Source organism: Temnothorax nylanderi, unplaced genomic scaffold (assembly GCF_030848795.1).
Source record: "Temnothorax nylanderi isolate EJ_2023f unplaced genomic scaffold, tnyl_v1.0 TNYL_tig0080_pilon, whole genome shotgun sequence".
In the NCBI taxonomy this organism is placed as follows: Eukaryota; Metazoa; Arthropoda; class Insecta; order Hymenoptera; family Formicidae; genus Temnothorax; species Temnothorax nylanderi.
Window position 1 is genome coordinate 701,749 of NW_027249142.1, and position 19,199 is coordinate 720,947.

The following is a 19,199-nucleotide window of genomic DNA, read 5'->3' on the forward strand; positions in this document are numbered from 1 at the left end:
AATAATTGACTTAGATATATCATAAATATTGCTAAATACGAAATATTCAGCATTTTTATTAGCTGCGTTTTAATATAAAATTTTATTGCACTATTTATCACCTTTTTTTGTACGTTTTTCATAATATTTTGTTGCGTAAAAAGAAATTACATGTAGTAATTTTCAAAGCTCCGCGAAAATCGTGTAAAAATATGCAAAAAAGGGTATTTTCTCTTCGCTCGTCGCTCTTTTGCTGTTTCATATAACAACGTTGGGTAAACATGCAGATTATAATTGAGCCGAATAATTTTATTATGCTCGTCATTTGTCTCGTGATCAGAAAACATTTGACAATTAAGCATGACCCTTATTTCACGCATAATTTCATTATAAGAAATGCTTCAGGCCTGTATAATGTTCGATCAGGTCGTGAAAGGTATTTCGAGAGTCGCACGTATTCAATTACGTGCTTAACAGGTTGAAAACGAAATTAGCCTCATGAGAGCGACCGCGCCCAACGGAATTCGGCCCGTTGAAATGCATTCAAAACTCGTCCGCATCGCGCCATGCATTTTGGCCTGCACTTTGATATCATTATCCACAGGCGCGTTAAACATTTCAGGAATGTTAGCGGTACGTATCTATACCCGTGACATATGTTTCTGGTGATTTTCGTACGCGCGCGCGTATTCAGGCACGCGTATTTGTGAACCGCGTATATAGATTTCTGCCGCTCAGAATATCGATTATTCACACAGTTATATCTATACTAGTTCTACAATACCTATCCTAATTCCTAATACATTCAAGCGAGATCAAAATAATTTCGGTTATAAATATAATTCGAACTTTATTTTACTAATAATGTCGAACACAATACATACACACACACATTTGCAGTATTTAAAAATCTATTTTTTGTTTCACATAGCGAATTCGATTGGACGCACTATAGTGCGTAGTAGTGGATATTAATACTGTTGTATACTGATCTAATCCGAGAGTAAAATGCAAATATATCTCAAATGATAAGCTACATATTTTTCCAAACAGTACAATGAAGAATATTGTGCATGGATTTTGCGGTTTAACCGGTTTACATATTTGTATTAAACACACACACATCTCTCTCTTTCTCTCTCTTCCCCTCTACATCAATTTGTGTACGACGGTTTTAATGTGCACCAGTGAGCACTCATTGCGCACTAGTTCGTCCAACCAAATTTGTTAACAGATTAACGTATTTTCCTTTTATTCGTATTTTTTTCATTACTTTATTTTTTGTAAAATCTTTAAAACTAAAGGGAATGCACCAACAAAATTACTTTGGTGAAACCAAATACATATATTTTACTATTAAAGACTAAATAAAAAAGAGATAAAATTAGGAAAATACATGAATAATTTGTTAGCGCATTAAAAATATAATTTAAATTCTTATAGTTTTAACATAATGTATCTAACAAAATGTGTTAATGAAGGTATATGGGAATGAAACTTCTACAAATCTATATAATACAATCTGAAGGTAAAAGAGACATTTTTTACACATTTCCGAGAATTTCCGAGGAGAACTTGTTTTGTCGTTAATGAAAAGCTTGTACAGCTTTATATATTTATATAAAGCTGCAGAAGATTTATATACATTCACCACACGTCCGTTCGCATTTTATATATAATTAGAAGCTAAGAGAGAGCCTTTTTCACACTTTTTATACATGTGTAACCCATGCGTAAAGCTGCAGAAAGAAAAGAGTTAGGCAGAGCTGAGTGTATGTGTGTGCGCGTGCGTATGTGTGTGCGTGCGTGTAGGGCTGTTAAGTCGTTCGTAAACCGATGAAGCTAAAAATATTCCGACGGCGGATGAGGCAGAGACCCATAAATTCGGAGCCAGTACGATAAAACTCGCTGACACAGCGGAGACTGTAATTGCTTCGAGTGCCTCGTAAAGCGGCATTTATAACAAGCGCGTATATACCCCGTGAACATTGCGCGCTTCGGTATATCGTTGCATTCGAACGAGCAAGCGAACTTTTTCGCTAACTTATCGCTGCATGTGTAAAGGTCTTTGCGTGCAGAGGTCATCATTCGAGGCCACGATTTGCAAAGACACCGTCCCATTTTTGATACTCGAGCAAAAGCCGCAAGATTAATTACGCTCTTTCTGAATTATATAATTATATAAAAACATCGTAATTATTCATATTTGTGATTATTGTGTCAGTACAAATAAGGCTCCTTTTTTTGGGGAAAAAAAAGATTGAAATCGTTATTGATCTATAAATCGAAATCACGGAGACCATTGTAATTACTTTATTATGATCGTTATAAGGACGAGATAGTTTCCTTCTTATTGCAAATTTATTTAGTAAATTTTATGTAGAATATCGGTGATGTGTATGGTGCACGAATGCTAATTGTAAATGTAATTGCAAGATCGAATCCGTTTGTTCCGTGTATTCGGGGATGTTGCCTCACGTGGATGTTCGATCTCGTCGTTAATGCATAAAGCATTTAGTCCTGACGTGTGTAATGGTGGTTGCACTTAGACTAGTCAGCAAACGCAAATGATGGCCGTTGCGTTTCATCGTGATGCTATTATATTTCAATAACTGTACTCGCAAAAACATTTTTATTCCGGATGCAGTCAGAGAAATCTATGCGCGATTATACTGCAAATTTACCATTTGGTTTGGCCAGATTAGAGGTATCAATCGTAATACTTTGTGTGTTTTGCTCTTCTTTTTTCAAAAGTGCACAATCTGCATGATTCTCGCAAAGTATATTTTTCAGTTAAAGCGCACGAAGTTGTTATTTAACAGTTAAAATAACGATTTTTTAGTTTTGATTGTAAAGAATGTGATAAAAACATTGAGATATCTCTTGAAATACCTATATCGGCGGTAGTATCATTATTTAAATGCAACGTTCTTTTATCGATTAGTATTAAAAACATTTTTAATCGATTTAACCGACAATTACGGTTTATTAATTTTAATTTCTTAATAAATGACGTATATCTTAGATTCCAGCCAACGACATAATTCTATTCAGAGAGAAAGATTAAGAGCTTTAAAAAAATCAACAAATATGAATTTGCTTCACTGAGAGAAATTTCTGGTGACGCTAACCAGAATTCAGAATCGGTTTACCAAACAGTATAGTGAATAATCGTGTAACAAGACATCTAATTAATAATACCAAACTATCTGGTAAGCGCATTGTCTGATTAGAATTACAGCAATGTTTAGATATGTTTACCAAACTGTCTAGTATAACGTACGATTCATTTGATGAGCGTTACGAGTATACTCTAACCTCTATTCGTGGTCAGGACGAAGTCAGGGGAAACCCTGATGGAGGTCCGTAGCGATTCTGACGTGCAAATCGATCGTCGGAACTGGGTATAGGGGCGAAAGACTAATCGAACCATCTAGTAGCTGGTTCCCTCCACTCTAGTGTAGTTAGTGTATACTCTAACCTCTATTCGTAACGCTCATCAAATGAATCGTACGTTATACTAGACAGTTTGGTAAACATATCTAAACATTGCTGTAATTCTAATCAGACAATGCGCTTACCAGATTGCGTGCCAGACCAGTGTTACACGATTATTCACTATACTGTTTGGTAAACCGATTCTGAATTCTCAGTGTAGTCAACAACTTAAAAAAAAAACTAAAATTAGCAAGTAATCCAAAAAGATATATAAAACACATTTACGTAGGAGAATGTCTTATATTTATTTTCACATAGTTGATTATGTGTTATAATCATATAATATAATAAACTCATATAATAAACACATGTACTTGCTTTGGCAGTAAATTAATCTCTGAAGTAGAATTTAGGATTTAATTAAATTAGCAATTAACTTACATTGAAACTTAATATACATATATAATATTATTATAGCGCATATCTAGTTGCCACAACATCAGTGCCACATTTTTTTTTATATTTTATAGCCAAAAATGGATTCAGAAAATCTTTAATAAAATAACATTTCCATGTGCAACTTTCATTAACAACATAATATTGCATGTCATCATCATAACTTATAGTATTTAACATCTTACAAACTAAACATATATTCCCATCATCATTGACAAGAATTAACTGAATTAAACCAAATTTAGGCATGTAGTAAGCATCTAGATCACATGCGACACATGAGTTAATCCTATAAGTAATCCCATTATATTGAATCCATGGCAAAAGAAAGCATGCATTTTTAAACTGAGATGGAAGGGTATTAGAAAAGAGAAAATATTTGTCACAAAAACGTATGTCTTCAATATATTCACCTGCTCCATATTTTACTTTATCTTCAAATCCCTTCTGACTCATAAAGCGATTACTTACTCTTAATTGTTCTTTCATACATAAAGTGTGAGTAATATTAACTCGTGAACATGTTGCATTGGCAATTTTTTTGAGTTCCTTATGCTTTGATTCAAATCGAAAAACAGATAAATGACTAGGAGGCCCAGACATCTCAGTCACTATTTTATAGTGAAGAAGTAAGTGAAATTTTGGTTTTAATTCACCAAATAATCTAACATATAAAGAATTATGTTTTTTTACAATATTATAGCATCCAAAGTTTGGAGACATTCAATTTGAAAGTTTTTCGTAGAAACTAGTACTATAATTTCTCTTAGAGTTAAAAATAATGTCCACACTTCATCATCAGGTGATGGAATGAAAAAATCACAGATCAGCATAGGGAAGATTATTACTAACGTTAGCATTTCACTTGCTGACAATGATATCCTTTTTTTGCGAAGATCTTCCTTAATAAAAAGAGGAATTTTGTTTGAAAAGCCATTAATATGATAATTGAAAGATTTTATTTTAGCATTGAGATCATTAACTGAAAAAGCTTTAACTATGAACACAAATTGATATAGAATGTTTGCCATATCATATTTGCAAACACCCTCCAATAAATCATGCATTATGTCTATGAAATTAAGAAGAACATGAAAATATTTAACTTCATTCCAAACTGATTCTTCCTTTACACCTGTCAATTTAGCTCCTTTATGAACATATTCATTATAATCATTCAAGTTCCTAAGCAAGTTTACATTAATTGAACACGCACGATAAGTATCTGTACGCTTCATTATGCAAAATCTACAGAAGTAATCAGCTCTAAAACTCTCAGAGAAATCAAGGGCACTGTTGAGACCCAAATTGTCACCAAGAAAAAGTCCTAACGCAAAATAAATTTTCTTTTTTTCTCTATTAAATTCAATTGTTATTCCCTCCTCTTGAAGAAAATTTAGTTCATTAACCAAAATTTTAAAGATATTATAATTTCCATTATGAATGTTCGTTCTGTCACTAGCATGAAAGAGCAGAGTCAAGAAGATATTTTCTATATTAGATCTATATTGAGGAGGTAAGCACGGTAAACTGAAATACACACCACCTAACTTCTGAATGCCTGCATGAGAACCAAGTGGATTATTTACTTCAAATTCATCAAAGTAAATAAACAGTGGGAAAACAGTTTTATTTGGAAAATTTTTTAATTTTTCCTTCCAAAGCGCACCCTGAATAAAATTAGAAATAATACCATGTCTTGACTCTTGCTCAAGTTCACTTATATAAGTAAGAACAGATTGGAGAACATTTGGTAACGAGAAAAACTTTTGAAGGATTTTTCGCATAGGAACATGTTTAGCTTTCACAGAAATCCTTTCTTGTACCATGCGCCCTAAGTATAGGATATTATCTAGTCTATCTCCAACAACATAATCATCTGCTTTAATAAAGTTTCCTGAAGTTTGCAAAATTTTAAACCGTTTAAATTCAGTGGACAAAGTTGAATTCCAAGGCTTAGATATTGCTTGCAATATGAGGAACATTTTATTAAGATGGTCTTTATTTGTCTCAGCCTTCTTGTCATCATAAAGTTGTGATAAAACTGTTTTCATTGTCTTAACAATATGTTCAGTATAGTCTCTAAGAGTAAGAATCAGATGTTGCACATGAGATCTGGCTAAGGTAGGATCTGCATAAAACTGACTAACAGTGAAAAGAGCAGAAAATAGAAATTGTTCTTCGATATTATCTATCGATATAAACAAATTATCTGCATTAATTTCCTCGGTATTATGTTGATAATCATTTACTATATTTAAGCTTAGGTTACAATTTTGTGTGAATACTGAGTGTTTCTTTCTCCTTTTGGTAAAATCATAGTACAACTGAAATTATGTTTTTTCACTAAATGGCTCCTGAATTCTCCCCAACCATTCATTATTCTACTACAGAATTCCTCTTTGCATATATATACTAAGCCTCGGCTAACATGACACAAATTTAAATGTAATTTTAAACTATTAACAGTAGGAACACATAAAGTGCAATCAGGACACCTAGGCATCGTGAACCTCTTACAATATATGAATTAATTAAAAAATTTAGGAATCAAAGCTTGTACAGAAGGAATATTGTTATCCCATTTCGTGTTAAACTTATAAATTACCTTCTGGATAAGCAGCCAGAAACATTCTGATTGAATAGGATATGATGTATGAAGTGCATGAAAAGCTTTGAACACAGAATCAACCGCGTCTTTAGGTGAGCTAACTCGAAAGCGTATTCGAGCGATATGTACATACGAATCTGTGATATGATATAGATCGTCTCCAACAAGGATCACAAATGGTTGCACAGTTATTTTTTCTTTTGCAGCCTTGGTTTCAATAATGTTTACTTCGTCTTCAATAGCATCAGTGGTCTGAACAAATAAAATGGAAAGAAAAAAAATTAATTGTCAAAATTTAATAAGTAGTTAATATATAAACACTCAAAATCAAAAGAAACTTTATCTTTTTATTTAGTTAACTTGAAAAACCGAAAACTATTGATAGTTACATAAAAAATTAAGAATCAGATATAAAATTTTCCTAGAACAAAACTGAAGAAATCCTTCTTTGTACACAAAAAACTATTAAAGAAAATTATAATTTACTTTGAATACCTTTACATGACAGATAAAACTGTGCAACATTTCTTGTTTGTTTGCTCTCCATCCTTTAGTTACACGAACACTGTTATAACCAATGGCATCAAATACAGAGCTCAAGAGCACAAATATCTCAGCATCACTGAGAGCTGAAATAGACAGAATGTCATTATTAAAAATAATTGAAATTTTGTTACTCATTAAGAGGCTGTATCCTTTGTCGAAAAATCATTAAATAAAAAATGATATATAAAAAAATTTGAAATTACATTTGCTTTCTTCTATTCCAGCAATAGATCTTAAACGTTGAGAGAAAAATTCCCATTCCGTAAAAAGTGATTTTGTTATGGTCGGATAGAGAGCATCAAAATCTAGTTCAAGCTGCAACAAATAGTATGACGAATAGGACATTGAAATAGAAAACATAGTAATTAATACTTACCAAAGCAAGACCTCCTGGTTGTTTAAGAAAAGGAAATTAGAGAAAATAAGAGACAATAATGTTTTTAAAAGACTCTTCTTTTTTGCCTTTAACTTTTTGAAGTTTCTCTTCATTTGAGCTATTCTGCAAACTATGCATGCGCAATTGATGTGTGGCTTTCCACTCAAGAGGCACTTTGTTACACAGTTCTATTCTTTTTGAGAGCCACTTTAAAGAGGCCTGATTTATATCACTTAAAGAAATCTCTGAAATGTGACATGAACAACAAACACAAAATAGAATGTACATAATTTGCAGACAGTATTTAAGAACTGAGATCTTAGTTTAGATTGGATCTAAGCGTCATTTTACCATCTGATGCAGCAATAGAATCATGTGTGATATAACTATTGGTTTGTCGTAGCCCTCCTTTCAATAGTCCTTTCATTAAATTTGTGTATTGATTGTACAGTTTTCCTTTTGGGGCGATCCTTTTAAGAGTTTTATTATTAATTTTAATTGCCTTATATCGAATATAGTATACTTCCTGAAATCCACAGATAAAATAATACCATTTCTGCATGCTGTATAGCATCAAGCATGTAAAAAAATGATTAACCTTTATTTCAGCTGGAAAATATTCGACAATGTCTTCTGCTAATTCTATAAAACGAGAAGTTGAAATCCTGAGAAAAAGATTTGTAATGAGTGATAAATGATAATGTCCATTATGTTCAGTAATAAAATGTAAAGAATTTTTTAGCCTTAAGAAATGAAAGATTTATAGCAAACATTTTTTGTTGTTAAGAAATAGAGGATTTCAAATTAAATTGAAGATTAAATCAGGTTCAAATCATTGAGTCAAATTAAATCAGGTTCAAGTCATTAATTTTAGTAAAAATTTATAATTTACGACGTGCAAGTATAAACCATTTTACAAAGAAGATACAAAATATATGAATATAAAAAATGTTTAAATTGATAAAAAACTTGTATTCAATATTAATATACTTACGTGCTAGAAGCATTACCATTCAACTCGTCATTTACCAAAAAAAAGCACAGCTTATTACTAAAATTCCGAGAAAGTCCTACAGGTTTTTTTTTCTGTAGGATTCGCTTTATAGTTTTCTTTAATTTGTAAGGCAAAGATTTCTCGTCCATGTACATTCAACACAGCTTCAACTGCCTATAAATAATGTATTTGAAACACAGAATATAAATACGAAAAGATTTAAGCTTTATAGTTAAAGAAAAAGCTAACTAGCAAACCAAAGTTTTTTACATTTTGCTTTTTGCTTTTTTTAGAAGGAGGCTCACTGGGAGAAACAATTGTGTTACGCATTAAATTTTGCTCTTTTGATGTCTCCTGGTCCTGGTAGACCATTGAGTCTAATATTATATTATTTTCATTATCCACATCATAAAGTACATTTTTAATATTAAGATCCTGTATATTTATCGCTTCGTTTCTCTCTAATTGCGGAGTTTCTGAAATACTAGGCTCCAAAATTGGACTAGCAGTATCGTTTTCTTTCAAGATTAATTCTTGCTGATGTTCAGTGCTTGATGATAACTCCTGAATAGAAAGATCATACGTCTGATATTTGTACTTTGTAATATCTTATTATTTAGAATATAGAATAAAAGAAATTATTGTGAAGATAATAAACTCTTCGCATCTAATGAACAAAAATGACTAATTTCATATATATATTAGGATTTTATAATCTAACAGTAAGTCTAAACAAATATACAAATTTAATACTTGGAACTCTTTTAATTCTTTGTTTAAGTTGTCCAACTTCTTTAAAAATTTTGCACGTTGCCCAATGGTCGGTATAATCAGCCGAAGTAATGTATCATTTAGCAAAAGAAATGCCTCAAAGTCAATCTCTTGTTCTAAAAGGAGCCATAATGAATTACAGTAATAAAATCTAATCTACAGCATAAGTTTGCAATTTAAAGAGATCTTATTTAAGAGAAGGATCCTCACACTCTCTCTACATAAATCATACTTAAATTATACCATTCAATATGAGCCAAGATATTTAACGTGATAACCCATACATAGAATGTTTTTAACCTTTAGAGGATCGCAAAGCCACTATAGTGGCTCGAGCTTTGACAAGCACTTTGTATAATACAGATTAACATATATATATAAATTTTTGAGAAAAAAATACTGATATAAACGTGTAATTTGCCGGTCCTCTAAAGGTTCAGAATCCTAACTTTATAAGTTTTATTCTATTGAAATATATTTGTCTACTAACCTTTTGGAAAAATCCGAGGAAAACATATACATGATATATCTCTTCATTATATATACTTACTTCGAAATTCGTCAATATACTTTTCGAAATTCCACTCTTGTAAATATTTGATGGTTTCACTGTCCATTTTTCTATAATGTCGATGTCTTAACAAATGCTCCAGTAAGACGGAAAAGAAAGCGTCTTAGCGGGAAACAAATGACTATTGACTCGCGGCATCACACGGGTACCACACGTCTAGAGAAGATTACCAAACTGTCTAGATACCTATGACTAAATGTCTCTGTATCGACTACTATGACGCATTAAGGCGCCGTTATCAGAATTTTGGATGTATGAACCACATATCGCATACAAGTTCACTATGCTACGTCTCACAAAACGAGTATAGTTTTAATCACCAAAAAATTTCTCTCAGTGTTATCAGCGTCTTTTGTTGTTAATGTAAATATCGCGCTATACAAGGAAACACAGTTTTATTCTACTTACATTCCATTTAAAATAAGCCGGCAAACTCAAATCACTGATGTAATTCATTTACACGAGAAGTTCGATAATTTCACTTGGTTGCGTAGAGCTCGGTTCACCCAAGTCTCTGCAGGGTGAATCACAATAAAATGACTATTTGCGGTGTAAGAGAGCGCCTCATGTACAGCCGCCAGCGGCCTCCGAACAAAAGATTATTAGATCCTGACGCTTTCGCTCGCGGGGCCGGTTACGAGAAAGCTTACGAGTCCTCAGGCGATCCGGCGAAAACAAAGTTTTGCCATGAACTCCGAGGGAAGCAGATATCATCTCTTGTACGTCACATCGCGAGAGCCTCGGGAACGTCGGAGATAATTAGAGTTTCCGGGGTCAGAGCGATCACTTTGGGGGCGATGATTTACCGAGAGTTAACGGCGCGATATTGTTTCAGCAATAAGCGATTCGTCACCGGTAACAGCCACGAATACGTACTTTGTCATCGATTACGAGACATCGCACCCGGTCTCTCAAATTAGAGCGTTGCGGACGCGGGATATATTCATCCGTAATGTACGGCGCTCGAACGTCTTGATCAGCTTTCGGTTATGTGCTCGCGCGTATAAACCGGTACATGCGAATATGTATGCTGCAATAGTTCCCCACGTAGTTGCAGATGGGAGCAATTTAAGCAGTTATTGTGCCATTGATATTTCCGAGTCCGAGAAATAAAGAATTGTACGATGCATCATGATGCTGGATGATGAGTTTCGTGCTTTACATATATCGGAAATGCAACATAGCAAGCGCGCCTAGCATTATTGCAGTTTGTAAGAGGGAACAGAGAGAACATTCAGTAAATCTTTCTCCATTTGAAATGAGGAATAAATTAATTGCGACACATTTCGTGTCGCACTAATAGATTTGATTCTAATTCTCATGTTTGCAGATATATAGTTTTCAAGTAATCCGTAAAAAAAAAACGCGCAGATCGCAGGTCAGAACGCAGGTGCGATTGCTTTTGCTTCCGCGTGGACCGCGGAGTATCTTTGAAGCTGTCGAGAATTCCTTTGTCCTAACGTGGTTGCAAGATGTAAACCTTGCTCTATGTATTGTATATGCTCTATTTATACTCTGAGTTTCTCGATAACTTCCGGCATGTCGCTGCGCTGGCTGGCGACGACGTGCTGCGGGATTCCTCCCGTTGACGCGCGCCTGACGATGGTTGCGTCTCCAAGTCTCGAAGTACACGCCAGAACTTTGTTTCGACGGTCGACGGGTCGACCGAGGAGGAGCCATAACGTCGCGTGTAAGCGAGCCACGGGAGGGCGGGGGGTCGTCAGGATCTAATAACCTTTTGTCGGGTGGCCGGATGGAAACTCGCGCAGTTACACGACGTCGACGTCGTGCCGTGTTACCATGTAAATGGACGTCTGAATGTCCTTGGCAGGGATAAACGAGTCTGTAGTCCGACTATATACGTAGTCGACGACAAGTTCGGTGCCATCGATCCAGCCGGCGAAAGCAGGTCGGATACTTTCTTTGAAACGTCGCCGGGGTAACCGGTGGTTATCTCTCAAATTCGAAGACAACCTAACGATTGATATACCCGACCTCTTCGCGAAGTGAACTTTTTCATCCTTACCCGCTTCTCTACTCGCGATCGAGCGGCGTTAGCGCCTCGTTTGTCTCTCTCACAGAACATGGACATCGCCGACAATCGTAGATGTGGAACATAGATTCCGGCTTTCTTAATCATATCGAATAGTCTGTTCGGATTATTTAACACCTGAGAAAAATATTTATAACTTTGTTAATTCTGAAAATATTATTAAAATGTTTAAATAAAAAATGCAAAGAAATATTTTGAATTTTTTCATAAGAAAATTCCTTAAAAAAGTTTTTTTCTCTTTTCTGAATTGTTTAAAACAGAACGAAAAGATCGACTAATTGCTCTGAAGGAAGGTGATTATTAGATAGGTAGTGATTAGCAGCAGATGTTACTCGAAAGTAACTATGGAGATCTTTGTCGAGTAAAACGATATCTTCTTTAAATTATAAAATAATTTTCTAGTTATCAAAGAATTAAGTTGCATCTCTTTTATGCCGCTTATTAAATAAATGAATTCATATAAATATTATTAATAATTAAATTGTATGCTCTTTCCCATTTTTAATTTTAAATGTTTATTATATAAAACAAATTAAATATCTTTATAATTATGTACTCTCTAATCTTTATTATAATATTTTATATGCTAATGTCTATTCAACTTGCCTGTACACTGCACAAGAAAGAAGCGTTTTATGAGAGAAGGACAGAGGCGAAGATCAAATTCGCGCGATTAAGTTATTCGTGTATACGTGGCATGCACCAGCGCGCAAGAACGTTGGGCGGGCAATGTGCACGTGAGACGATAAGCGTACCCAATTAACGATTCAAATCAACCATGAACAATTGGCCCGGGACTGAAATTTACTCGCCGAGTTCTAACGGCGCGTTGCGGGATATGAAGAGATTAGCACGAGATGATCTGCCAGGATACTTGAAAACTGTAGATCGACTCGTGGAAGAAGATTAGAAACAATCTAACACAACTTCAATAACATTCTTACGTCACGATAAACCGCAATCTATTAAAGAGATGTTAAATTGTCAAATGCATAAATAACTACAAATTTGATGATGTATTCTACAGAATATTTTTCGTTACTCATATTTTCAATTTTTTTTTTAAGTAAACGTATTTTTGAATTCCTTAAATAGTCGTCCGTACTATATTTTTTATTCTCTTTAGAAATAAAGTTAAACTACTGAAAATATTCAGTTACGATGATCTTTTTATATTACTTTGATGAACTCTCGGCCCATTTCACGTTTTCTTTATATATAGTGATTCAAGTAAGTTATGTAAGCTATATAAGCTTCATTTTGTAATATTCTCATCCTTCTTCGAGATAAGAAAATCGTAGGAAATAAATGGGAAATTGCTTGCGAATTTATTGACGCCGATGCATCATTTGAATGGTTTCGAGGCTTTGTTTTCCAATCGCGCCACGTCCTCCAGATAATAATTTCGCGAAGTCGACGTTTCAATCCGACAATCCTGAAATTGCGCTTAGATCTTTCGTTGACACATACGATGGATACGTTATGTGAAACATGACGTTTAATGGAAATAGATCGTGTGCGTACATGTCTGTGAACGATCGATTCCGTCGAAATGTTAATGTAACTGACTACTTCGACATTGAAGTAGAATGGCGTATCTACCTGATCTTGATAGATATGTACATTTTACTTACGCTCTTTTCGTTATACCTTCGTTACACTTTGTTATATTTTCTCAAACATAAAATAGCATTAATTGTTTTATTAAGTAAATTAACCGCTCAATTTTATTTTAAAAACTATATGTATATATTTTTTATAAAGTTTATAATAGTTTATTTTATTCTTTTCACTATTGGATGACTTATACGGATCTCTCTTTACTAATATTTTTGTATATCTATAAAAATAAATTAAATTCACTAAAATTAAATTCACTAAAATTGTTGAACATAAATCGAGTAATTTTAATGATAAATTAATTATAAAAATTTAGTTCTCTTTATTGTTTTGGGATGTTTTGCACAGAATCATTTAAGGTTTCTATAGAGTGTAGAGATATCTTCTCTCGACAACTTCATGGCTTGACTCCGCCGCAAGCACCGTTTGTGGAGAGGCAAACATCTCGATCCGGCCACTAAATCGTCATAAGCGCATTGCGCGCAATCTCAATCTCCCAGTTATAGTACTCTCTCGCATTGGATTACCGACTCTACGGAATACGTAAGCGAGCTCGTGTCACCAATGTAGCTTTACATGATAGTTTTGCGCTCGAGCAGGAAGGATACGGAGAGTGATGGATAGAAGCGCGGCCTCCCGTAGCCAACGGAATCACTTCCGGATAATCCAGCGCACTTGATTGGACGCCCCCACTCCGCAGATTGATTGTTATACAAGTAGTGTTATTGAAAGCGTGATGAAAATTTAATGGGAAATAGATCGTCGGAAATATTAGTCTTGCGAGCGAGTGCGACACTCCGTGGCGCGAATTTTCATTCGGTTTAGCTTGCACTTGAAATTACAAAGTCAATTACGAGGATGAGGCTCGCTAAGAATAATTTTTGTACAACGTTTTCCTAAATAATTTTAATGAAATGTAACGAATTGTGTATTCGTTAAATAGTCCACGTTTATCTCACACGAGTCTTCGCTTCTTCGAATGTGTTAACTCGCTGGGTTAAGCTACTGGAAGGCAGCACAGGAAGAGGAAATGCGAACTATTTTATTTACTTGTTCACGATGTACTGTTGCGATTTAAAGCGATAAAGGCTCACGGAAGCGAAACGATACGAGGCTGTGGAGAAGTGGTGCGAAACAGGACGACGAGGCGGACTGGAGCCGCGGATCGAGCCGTGTGTAGGAGTACGGGCTCTTAAATGGGCTGGGTATAACGGCGTGAGAAATGATACTGTTTTGACAGTCGTCCGTTACGCCTGCTATTGCCCGTGTCGATATTAATTTCGATATATCGTATATATACCCCTCTATTTTCCGTCCCAGATTTTAGTCCTACACATCAACGCTAATGGTTCCGTTAATCATACATGTGTACGTTCTTTTTTTGCCTCCTGGCGTGGCGTGAACGATGTTCCAGTAAATTAATCTTTATATGTCTCTGTCTGCACATTATGTGTAATGTAATCGCAAAAACCATTTATTATCAGCACTAATTACCTTCTATAACTCTTACTTAAATCTTGATTAATGTCATCAAGGTATGAGTTTTTCAGTAGTTTGGTACTTATAGCGCGGATATTTGATAAATAATTATAATATATATTTGTAATGTTCAATAGCAGGGGGAACGTTATTTTATACTAAAATTATTTCATTTCAGATGAATTGGTCATAATAAATTAACAGTATCTGTTCGTAATACAATCGAGGTCAAACGCGAGCTTAAACGGGCCTAAGCATAGATTTAATAGCCCTATATATCTCATATCTGAATCGATTCATTGGAAATGTATTGTTGATCCATTGATGTATTGGTATATGACTATCTATTGATTAGGCAGCTGCAATATAAAAGATACAAGTGATCTGTATCGATTTTATGTAAATGAAATACTCTTTGACTCATCTATGACTTAATTTTTAATTTTTATTTCTTTTTTTCCGGAATACTTGTATTTTTGTTAAGACTTGAAAAAAATTAATTAAAATTTATAAAATTATACACATTTATAATAATTATTTAATTTAAAATAATTAAATATGAATGTACAATGTAACATAAATTTATATCGCTGATTTTAGCATGCTTATTACATTTATCTTTGAAGGGGGGGAGGGAGGCAGTAGCCTGCAGCATCCAATTCTCAGAAATGGGCGCTAGGCTAAGAAAAAATTGGGAACGATTGCTTTAAAGATAATAAAGATCTTCATGTAATTTCCTGTTTAATATTTCGTTAGATAGATTGATGTATAAGCTACTTATAAAATAAGTTACGGTTGTATCTGTATCCGCGTTACATTTACCTAATCGGCGTTTGCAGTGATAGATAGCTGTCAAGGTTCGATCTAAAACGTTCAATCTGAATCAGATACGCCCCGTTTTACGACTTGAATCGATCTACTTTCATCGCTACTTTCGTGAGTCGATTTCATCCTTGTCCATTTATCTCCATCATATCACTTATGTATTTATTTATTTATAGCCTATATCAGTAATTCCGCAAGCGTAGAGAATGAGATATAGGGACACGTAAACGTTTGTCTATGAAACGGGTACTGGTGCGGTATATACGAGGAAGCTATATTGGTTTAGTGCGGCCAGGTTATAAACTATTCTCCGTGATATTGCTTCTCTATGCCCTGTTTAGGTTTACCTACTCGTTATAAATCGTTGTTTCTATACTTGCGTCTGGTTTTAAGTTTTGTCCACTTTAATCCAATAGCGCAATTATGTACCGTGTTATGCTAAATATGGTATTACCGTAACTGCGAGAGATGAATATTAAAACAAAATTCGCGTGGGTATAATGTACTGCAATATAAGAATTAAAATGTTAATAGCATTCTACCATTAAGAGGGTAACAACAAGAGTTCTTGCAAAATTATTAATTCGCAAGAATATTTGAGCACCGTTATAACGTTCACAAAAGCTTTACATTTATCTTGATATTTAACTAAAGCACTAGATTTTCCAAGTAATATTGTAATACTATTGTTAAAATATGTAAATTATTTAATCACATTATACAAATATCTATATACGTGATACTGGTTGTATAAATTTTTTTACAACTCACACGCTTGCTGCTGCGAGAGAAAAATGCATACGTGTGTATCACGGCTTTAAAAGGCCAAATTACATTTAAGACAATTAAGCGACGTTGCAGATTAGGGACGGATAGATTACATTTTATAAGATACCGAAAGAGAAGTGAAATGATTTCAACAGTCTCATAAGGGAACTTATGCAAACGCGACGCTGTGCGCCGTTCTCCATTCGGGTTAATGAAGTGGAAGTCTTGGGAGCTAAAGTTTCTTCGCTAACGGCCTAATCAGCTCGCGATCATATCGCGATGAATTTTCCCGTCGTACAATGTCCCGCTCTTGCCCATATCGCCGAATTGAGATGCGCCACTCCTCTACAAACTGTATCTTCGTTACGATAAATCGCGCGACTCTCCGGCGATGGAAACGAATAACTATCACGGCTTATCGCAGGTGCGTGAGTATGCACCCGCACTCCTGTCACACACCTCGGATCGTGTGTGGCCCCCCTCGTCCCGCGTACATTTGCCCGGAGGGTGTTAGGAACGGGTTTTAATGGAAAAAGCGTATCTGCACAACAGGCGTCTACGACGAGCAGTTCCGACATAGTTTCCCTATCCTTTTTATTTCCCTCCCCACGTTCCGGACCATCTAAACCGAGCTATAAAACGCTGCCCGTCCCATCCTACCTCTCGCCTCTTCCCTTTCCGACCCCTTTCGCTCTTTTCCAACCGATTCTCGTGCACGTCCACGTTCTCTCTATCTCACTCCACCCTTCCCTTCACCGCTTTCTCCCTCGGACGTACATCTCTAGTACAAACGTGCCGTTTTACAGTGACGTTAGTACCCTCCTCTCTGTTTAACTCTTCGCGCACCATCCGCGCACCAACGCCTTTCATCTCTTTCCTTCCCTCGGTGTCCTTAGCCCCGACTGTTTCACACGGGAGCCGTAAAGTCCGAAGCGCAAATAGCGAGATATTCGAAGCATGTACGCGAAACGGGGGGGCCTCCTGGTGGCGTGCTTTTGCCGCTGGACTGATATTCGTAGTTAACCGCGAAACTGGGACGGGCGTTTCTCATTCTTCACCGGCCGCGCTGCAAAGCGATAAAATCGTCTGAATAAAAAAGATTACGATCGCGAGCGTATGCGTATTATCGTCCTGATCGAGCATTTCCGACATTGCTATCTCCACTGGAATTGAAGTTTTTTTTGCGCCAGTCCGAGAGGAGGAAGCGAACGATGAAATGGGGGAATCACGCGGTGGAACGCAAATTGTCGACGGTGTCTCTGCACTTGCGCGAAAATCGACTCATTGTGTTAGAATCCGCTTTGTCAGAAAGTGGAAAAAACCGAGAAAGCTCAGAACATTTTTTATTAGAAAAATGACTAGCAAAAAAGAAATTATATCAGATTTACGCCAGTAGAATATATTTATAATTTAATAGCATTTTTAGAAGATTCATGTTCAATAAATAGTAAATAAACATGTTTTCATTATTATTTAATTTTATTATAATAAATATCTATTATTATTATTATTAGTATGTTGTCGTTATAAGATATTTCATAACCAATTATTTGATTACACATTATATTAAAAGGCAAGTTGCGTTTGCTTATTAGCTAAATAGATTTATTTATTTTCTTGTCGACGAGAAAGATTTATCTTCTTGTAGCTAATGTTAATTTTCATTAAGTTAATTTCATTAATTTTCCCTTGTTGTATAAATTATGTGGAATTTCGAAGAGCTGCCTGAGGATAAGATTATTGGTATGACGTGTTAATGAGCCGATAAGTCGAGTAATCGAGCAGTGGTATCGTGATCAAGCTAATTACGATAAAATAATATTATAATATTATTACGGTAAATAATTATATCAAGTGCAGATTGGAACATTGAAGAATTAATTACTCGTTAAACACAATCACCCGTAACCTTCTAATAAAATACATTTATAATGATATGTATTCTTTATGTTTGGTAAACAATTAAAAAATGTGATTATATTTAAAAAAAATTAATAAGTGTATGCGTGTGTGTGTAATTTCATGTTCGTTAAATCTTATTCTCATAATCGTTACTATTATAGCGACATAATTTTTCTTCTGACAAGTAGCGATAATTTTTTCTGTATCGTACAAGTGTCGTAAAACAGTTAATGTAAAGGCCACTTTAACTCAATTAATAGCACGTCACGTTTAATACCTTAGTTTCCTGTCTTGTCGTGCGCCGTGTAGCGATTGCCTAAAGGCACGTGCCACTCCATGTTTGCTTTGTCTTGCTTGTCATAGTTAGCTGGTTGGTTGTGTAACAATTTTCGCGGTTGTATTTCGTGTTACATCCACACATTCGGAGCTTGCCGTCTTTGTGGCGCATTCGGCGGATCGCCGGGTTCTCGCCTGTGTGCCTGAAACGTAGCATTTTACCGCGAAATCCGCAACGTGGCGTCTCGCGAGCTCGTTTCTTAGATGTTTCTCTGTGAAGAAATGTCTAACACTTTAGTTTACTCTGAAACGTTGAAACACGACATACCGGGAGCTCCAGGAGCGGACGCTCGTTATAACTGTAAAGGGATACCGCGTTACGTTTCGTTGAATCGAGCGTCTACAAGTGGATGAGTGCGGAGTGATTGATCGCAGCCGATTTGGATGTCTCTCGCAAATTGGGAGAGAAATTGAGGGTGCTTGCGAAATGTAAAGCAACGAGACGGGGGTAGGTAAACTGGAGTAATAATGAAT

General features: G+C 35.2%; 2 long non-coding RNA genes across 2 annotated transcripts in view; one reads left to right on the top strand and one right to left on the bottom strand.

Annotated features, from left to right (window-relative positions):
• LOC139774397 (uncharacterized) overlaps positions 1 to 19,199 on the top strand; it is a 195,452-nt gene that overhangs the window by 70,240 nt on the left and 106,013 nt on the right. The window lies entirely within an intron of this gene.
• Positions 3,804 to 8,148, bottom strand: LOC139774395 (uncharacterized). Its single transcript, XR_011718566.1, has 3 exons — positions 7,407 to 8,148; positions 6,980 to 7,345; positions 3,804 to 6,736 (listed from the first exon to the last, which is right to left on the bottom strand). It is a non-coding gene; the product is annotated as an uncharacterized lncRNA (long non-coding RNA).